This window comes from Gadus macrocephalus, chromosome 7 (genome assembly GCF_031168955.1).
Source record: "Gadus macrocephalus chromosome 7, ASM3116895v1".
Lineage (NCBI taxonomy): Eukaryota > Metazoa > Chordata > Actinopteri > Gadiformes > Gadidae > Gadus > Gadus macrocephalus.
This window is the reverse complement of record NC_082388.1, coordinates 24,062,883-24,071,074: the sequence shown is the minus strand read 5'-3', so window position 1 is coordinate 24,071,074 and position 8,192 is coordinate 24,062,883. Positions and strand designations below refer to the sequence as shown.

At 45.5% G+C, this 8,192-nt stretch overlaps 1 long non-coding RNA gene across 2 annotated transcripts; it reads left to right on the top strand.

The window, feature by feature from the left end:
* Positions 1-1,189: 1,189 nt before the first annotated feature.
* On the top strand, positions 1,190-7,205 carry LOC132461055 (uncharacterized). 2 transcript variants are annotated; one of them, XR_009526500.1, is made up of 2 exons: positions 1,190-1,802; positions 6,654-7,205. It is a non-coding gene; the product is annotated as an uncharacterized LOC132461055 (long non-coding RNA). The 2 variants fall into 2 exon arrangements; XR_009526501.1 differs by having other exon boundaries at positions 6,590-7,205.
* The last annotated feature ends 987 nt before the right edge of the window (positions 7,206-8,192 follow it).

Below are 8,192 nucleotides of genomic sequence, written 5' to 3'. Positions count from 1 at the left end.
GAAGGAAAGATTTTTTGAGTGTGCGTACGTGTGTGCGTGTGTGAGTCTGCGTGTGAGAGTGAGTCTGACCACAACGAGAACGTACCACCCACTGGGTAAAGCATTCAGAGCTAATGGAAAAGCAGTTGTTAGTTCCTCAAGGCATTCAGTTGAAAGACATTTCAAACTGCCAATTTTCCCATGAGCATTCCCTCATCTTTTACAGATGGCTATGTGTTGCAGAATGTACAACTGTATACAGGCCTATATGTATGCATATATATATATATATATATATATATATATATATATATAGAGAGAGAGAGAGAGAGAGAGAGAGAGAGAGAGAGAGAGAGAGAGAGAGAGAGAGAGGCAGAAAGAGAGAGAGAGAGAGAGAGAGACAGAGAGAGGCAGAAAGAGAGAGAGAGGCAGAGAGGCGAGGGAGGCAGAGAAAGGAGAGAGAGAGAGAGAAAGACGAGAGACAGAGAAAGAGAGAGAGAGAGAGAGAGAGAGAGAGAGAGAGAGAGAGAGTATATTGGACAGCAGGACCAGGCAGCTGTTCCCTCTTGTGTATAAGGAAAATCATTAGGAACAAAGTACTGTATATTCTTCAAGATATAATATGTTCTGTCAATGAACGTACAAACCATGTGATGAAAGCTGCTGGAAATACTATGATTTGTGGGGCACTGCAAAACATACATATACATAGGCAATCACACACACGCACACACAGACACACACAGACACACACACACACACACACACACACACACACACACACACACACACACACACACACACACACACACACACACACACACACACACACACACACACACACACACACACAGGCACATACACACTTCCTTACACTACCTAGTGCTTCTGGTGGCCAATGCTGTGGTCTCTTATTGTTCCTAAATCAGCTGTTTTATGGCGCTCTGTGGATCAGGCACTCAATCTAAACACCACTAGACTAATGAGCAGAAGGCAAGAAGTCTGTCTCTTTCCCTCCCGCCCTCACTTTCGCTCTCTCCCACACACACACACACACACACACACACACACACACACACACACACACACACACACATAATCACACAAACACACGCACAGAACAACACAAACCTCAAACTAACAACAGATACAACTACAAACTTTCATGTGGGCGCACATACAGAAACAAACCACGACTTAACCACACACACACACACTAACGCATGCACACACACACACACACACACACACACACACACACACACACACACACACACACACACACACACACACACACACACACACACATATTAACCTCAAACTAACCACACACACAGAACTGCCCAAACTCTCGGTGTGACACACAATTTCAAAGGGAGCATGCACACACACCAACACTAGGCCTACTGATCCTCCTGGCTTCACATGAAAGGACCTGCTGAGGGTGTGGTGATGATGATAAGAAAACCTGACGGCCTCCTACAGTGCAGCTGATGTCACTCAGAAAACAACAAAGCAGATAAACAAGTCCTCAAAACATTTTGATTAAATTGACGATAATAGCCACAAAGTAAGACAAATAGAGCCTCAAGGAAGAATTCAACGTTTGAAATGTCTTCTATCTTCTTTTATAGAGAGAGGGGGGTTAAGCAATCCGACGGCTGTTCTGGGAAGGAGGTCTACCGGGGAAATAGGTCGATTGTCTCCATCTGGTGGAGCTATGGGGGCGGGGTAGGCAGTGCAAGCGAGCCGACCACGGTAACGGTGGTTCGGATGAACCGACACGGTCACCGCCCTTCACAACCACAGCCGCTAATGAAAAGGTAACCGTGTTAATGCACTAACTTTTGCGACCACATGACGTTATGTATTTTTTAAGACGCATTTGACGGTAGTTCAAATTATACAGCTGTCTTTTCTTAATGATGCGATGCGATAATCCAATGGAAAACATAGCCTTTATACCCAGATAACCCACAGAAAAGGAAAAACAAAGGAAAAACAGTTCTGGACTTTTGCAAGTCATATGTCATTGGGTTTGTAAAATATTCTGTTAAGCAAACGCGAACAACTTCGCATGAGGCAATACGGTCGTTTTTTTGCTGGCATCACCAATAACATCCATCTATTCTTGTGCCGGGCCTATCTGCCTTGCTGTGGCTTCACAGAGATAACATAGGCCTACAGTGTAAGTTTACACGATGACGGTCTGAACAGAAGACGCAAAAGTGGCGTCGCGTCTTCACTTTTTATTCCGCGTTTAGACGAGCGTTTGGAATTCGATTGGGTATGCATTTCAGGCGGATAGGTGGTGCTGTGATACTCTATCACACAACACCTCAATGTCTGAGCGCATGCGTAGAATCTTCCTTCTTCTCTTATCTGCGCCGCGAAAAAACTAAAACATAATTACAGATCCTTCTCTGTTCAGTAATACTATCTGTACAGATCCTGTACATTTCGTGGAAAGACTCCTGTAAGTTTATTAGAGCTGCCAGAGCAGCTTGACGGTCCGACGCATGGAAATAATCCAACAAGACGCGACGCCACTTTTGCATCTTCTGTTCAGACCGTCATCATGTAAATGTAGCCTCAGTGTGTAAGACAATGGAACCCAAACAACACTTTGGTGTTCCCTCCATGGCTGTCTTAGAAAAATAATGCATAACTCTTATACTCCAATGGATTGTAATAGTCGGCAATTTAGGCTACTGTTCTCGAGACACCGTTGGTCAGAAGAAGAAAAAACCCTGTCACTCTTGATCATGTCGTTGGTGAAGCCTGAACAACAATGATTACGTATAAAGCCAATGATTATGCTCTCAAATCCCTGCGGGGGATTTGGGTTGGAGAGCATCGACGATATGTAAGTAAATCTTGGGACTCCGGAGCAATCAAAACCCAATGTTCCATTCACTTTGCTGCGCAACCACATTACACGCTCCAATCAGAGGTCGTCTTGTGGACAGCGCATACGCGCGCGCGCGCACGCACGCACACGCACATACACATTCACACACACACACACACACACACACACACACACACACACACACACACACACGCACACACACACACACACACACACAGACAAACACGCACACACAAACAGACACACGCACACATACACACATACACATTCACACACAAACACACTCACACAAACACTGTGTGCGTAGCGTAACATGGAGCCAGGGCTACTGCGGACTCTTGGTTAATAACCTGTATCAGTGTCAGGAGGAGAGGAGAGCGGTCGCTGGCCCGGACTGACTGGGTAAATAACGACGTGAGCGGAGTAAAACCATGTCAATATTAACAGGAAAGGGTTTAGCAACCACTCGTTATTCTCTTCGGGGTCTTTAGATCAGTGGAACCGTGACAAATATGAGAATGTAACATTGCATGCGTATTTGTCAAGCGCCGCTTTTGCCAATTTGGACGGAAAGAAGGAAAAGAAAAGAGAAAGGAAGCAAGAATGAACAAATTAGTTTAACAGATGAGCCCTCAGCCCCCCTGATCCTCCATGTCACCTCACTCTTCTGTCTGTCTGTCTGTCTGTCTGTCTGTCTGTCTGTCTGTCTGTCTGTCTGTCTGTCCTTCAGTCTGTCTCTCTCTCTCTCCATCCTTCCCTCCCTCCCTCCCTCCCTCCCTCCCTGGTCTAGATCTATCTCAGGATAGGAAGACCTGGATGCAGTTGAAATCCCTCATGCACATTATAGTAGAGATACACTAGGACACATACACAAACACTGACCCCGACACACACACACACACACACACACACACACACACACACACACACACACACACACACACACACACACACACACACACACACACACACACACACACACACACACACACACACGGACCCTCTCCTGAAAACAGACATTGGGGAGTATACCCAGGGTGATGTTTAGGGGGAGTTTGACCCGGCGGACCGTACCATTATTCAGACATGAGTCCCATACTGGACCCTCAGTTCCACCTGCTTTCTCTCCCGACCGCAGATCTTTACACCTTCTCCATTTCCCCCCCTCTACTTCCCCATCTTGTCCGTCTTCCAAACGCATTCCTCGCCTCCGTCCCTGAACTCCTTTAAAAACGCAGAGCGACTGCACGAGGATGAGAAATCATCCCGTTTCTGGAACGTCTGACGGACCTAAAACCCGACTCTAACATGTTGGGAGGCAGAGCAGCACTCGGGACATTATAAAATGGGAGAAATTATATTACACTATCAATTTAAATTGGGGTTCCTTCTTGTGGCGCGCAGGCAGGGACTTCGTTTCCCCCCGGTGTTGTCCTTGGCTCGGGGGGGACGTCACGAGATACGGCAGGCAGCGCGGCCAGAAAGGCCTCAAAATCGAAATGTTTTTAGTTTTTTACTGTTGGCGGAGAAACGCGCCGCTGTGAAGATGATAGCAACTCCCACATCCAACTTGTTTTCTTTGGAAACAGTGTCTAAATCACAGACAAACATTAGTGTTAACACATGCACAGACACACACACACACACACACACACACACACACACACACACACACACACACACACACACACACACACACACACACACACACACACACACACACACACACACACACGCAAACACACACCTCTATTTATGTTTACAGACCAGAAACTAAAGTAGCCTTATACGGTCTTGTTGGTTTTTACTCTCGTTCTCTCTCCTCTCTCTCTCTCGCTATTTCTTTTTCTGCTAGCTTACTAAGTCCCTGTTGTTTGGCAATCAAGACTATCCACAAATCCACAATACACATTCTGTAAGGTAGGCAATATGCATCTATAATAAATGGATGTGAAACGTGAAAACCTAATTGATGATACATGTAGGGTGAGTGTTGCTCATAGAGAGTTCCTGGTGCTTTTTCTGGGGCTTACTGTAAAATACTGCTCATTTATGCCACCCTGCAGTAATCACACACACACACACACGGTATCACATGCACGTACACAACGTATATCACATGCATGCCAACACACACAGAAACACACACACACATACACACACAGATCACATAACTGCCTGCCAACACACACACACACACACCATCCCATGCTTGCACACACACACACTCACACACCATTGCATGCACACACACACATAAACACGCAGATCACATGCATCCCATCACACACACACACACACACACCCCCATCACACAACCGTTTCCCTTCATGTCAACATTGAGCCCGGCTGACTTTTGCTTTTGTTCATCCATCTGTAGGACCTTAGGAGCTGTGTTATATGTCTGAGTTGGGAAGCTCAGCTACACGGAGAGGGACGGGGCTTAGCTGTTGCAAGACGCCCCCCCCCTGTCCGGCATCACACTCAGCCGTAGTCAGCCTCCCTGCTCTGAAACTTCATGCTCATCGGTTTTACTGGCTCCTCTTTTGAACAAAACGCATGCGTTGTGGGTTTGTGAGCCCCCTTGATGTGGTGAAATTCCAACCCCTGTGTCATCCACATCCCGTATATTCCTCATGTTAAAGTACTGACCTGTTAGGGATTAACACATTCACTCCAAACGGCTAATGCGTATTACGATTTTAGTCCAAATCAAAGTCAAAATGTGTGTTTCGTCGCAAAGCTATCTATCTGGTTATTATTCTCCTCTCCTCTCCAAGTGGGACGTTGGCTCAAGGTTATTTGACAAAATGTTTGATTATCGGAGCGTAGATCTTTTAATATTTGAGGTGGAATTGACTGGATGAGTTTTTAAACTCTATTAATTAATAGCTAAGTCAACTCATGTGTTGAGCAATTTTCTATGAACAGTACATCATTTTCAAGACAAAAGATGGAACACCAACCACACACATGCACACACCCACACAAACACACACACACACACACACACAGACACAGACACACACGCATGCACACACACACACGCACAGATAAATGGATAAGAGTACAGATATCTCACACATGGTCTTCTACAATTGTGATTTATCTCTTCTATCGTGGCCGCTTGCTCTTTGTGTAATCTCTCTTCCAAGATGTTTCTTTTTTTTGGGGGTTCCCTCAACATTTCCATAGCAATAGTCTTTCATTGATCATCCACATGTGCAGCTGAACCAGGAGACGGGGAGTTAAGGACAGCAGAAGAGTATGATTAAGTGTATGTTGGACATGGAAAAGCCGCAATGAATTATGTCTGTCTGTCTGTATTGCTGTCTTTCTGTCTGTCCTGTTGTAGGTCTGTCCTTTTCCACCTGTCCGTGTTTTAGATAAGTGGAATATTGTGAAAAAGATGGATCTCAGAGAGCTGTGGGATGTATTTTAGTAAAATGAAGGATACAGGTATAACTGCTGCTGGAATCACCTCTTCTCACATGTTCCCCATGCATAACACATGAGAGGGGCGTGGCCCAGTCCCAACATTACTATTTTCCAATCTGACCTTTGACACTCGCTGAAGTTCAATCTGCCTAATTGCATGAACCCCCCAGTGCACATTGCAATGCATCACGTGTCAGTCACCCACTAGAGGTGGTAAAAATGATCTAATCAACAAAACAAAGCTTTAAAAAAAAAAAATACTGAAACAGAATGGGCTTATTCTCTGTGTTTTGCACTCAGAACAGAACTCCATCGTTTACTCGCGTTTCAACCGGTCTCTCCATTCATCCATGCCTTCCCCCAGACCACAGGGATCCACTCATCTGTATGACTCACGCCCGGTGGCTCGAGGCGGGGCCAGAAGATCCCCCACAGAGGACAGAGGCAACGCTCACAGGCAAACACACTAACAAGGTAATCAATAAGTCAATGAATTAACATTTGCAACCACAACAGGACCCATGGGACCCAGACAAAGAGAGAGAGTGGTGTGTAAATAGGCCAAAGGGGAAGAGAGGCAGAAAGATAAGAGAGTGAGGGAGAGACAGAGAGAGAGAGAGAGAGAGAGAGAGAGAGAGAGAGAGAGAGAGAGAGAGACAGAGAGACAGAGAGACAGAGAGACAGAGAGACAGAGAGACAGAGAGAGAGAGGGAGAGAGAGAGAGAGAGAGAGAGAGAGAGAGAGAGAGAGAGGAGACAGAGAGACAGAGAGAGAGAGAGAGACAGAGAGACAGAGAGACAGAGACAGAGAGAGAGAGAGAGAGAGAGAGAGAGACAGAGAGAGAGAGAGACAGAGAGAGGTAGAGAGAAAGAGAGAGGTAGAGAGAGAGAGAGAGAGAGAGAGAAAGATACACAAACACACACAAGGGCATGCCAGTGATGAAAAAAATAAAAAGTCTGGAGAGCAAGCCAACGTAGAAAGGGTCTTCTTACAACACTCACCCACACTCATATTTGAATTTTAATAAGAAAGCAATAACTGGAAAATGAAGAGAAATGACTGAGTGAGATAGGCTGGGTAGGGAGTGTAAACTCATCCCTTATTCATGTGCCTTAGAGACACGATGAAGTCCCAGGGGAAGAGTGAAGAGCAGTGCTCTCTCTCTCTCTCTCTCTCTCTCTCTCTCTCTCTCTCTCTCTCTCTCTCTCTCTCTCTCTCTCTCTCTCTCGCTCTCTCTCTCTCTCTCTCTCTCTCTCTCTCTCCTGTCACCGTGCCGACCACAGCCCAGAGACTCCATCCCAGGCAGGTCAAACCCACAACCCCACAGCACACATCAGTAAACACAGCACAGCCATCTCCATAAATAAACATAGATTATAATCAGAAAGCGAAGGCAGTGAAGGGCTCTTTTTCCAGGAAGAATGGTGGTCCGAACAGTAAGAGTACATTCTCTTGTATTGTTATGTTTCTATGTATTTTGGCGTAGTCACACAGAAGGCACATTATCTTAGATAAAAGCTAACAAAAATCAATTTAACAAAGGGATTTGAAAGTAAAATAAGAGACCATGAAGACAAGAGAGGGATGCCTAGATCTGAGCCCATCAGTACCGTTCAATATACTCTTCAATTGGATGAACTCTGATAGACACAATTGCCTTTGTCCTTGTTTTCAACACAACCAGCTTACGCAAGATTGGCCAATCCAAAGCATTGGTCCTGTTAATCTGTACGACTGAACAATTGTTTCGGAGTCATCCTTATTCGTGTGTTCATATATTTGGTGGGAGCGTTTATCTAAAGCGTCCTCCAATCTCGTTTGAGCATAACAATGTACGCCAACTAAGAGTGTACCCTCGCTAACAACGTACGCCAACTAAGAGTGTACCCGTGCTAACAACGTA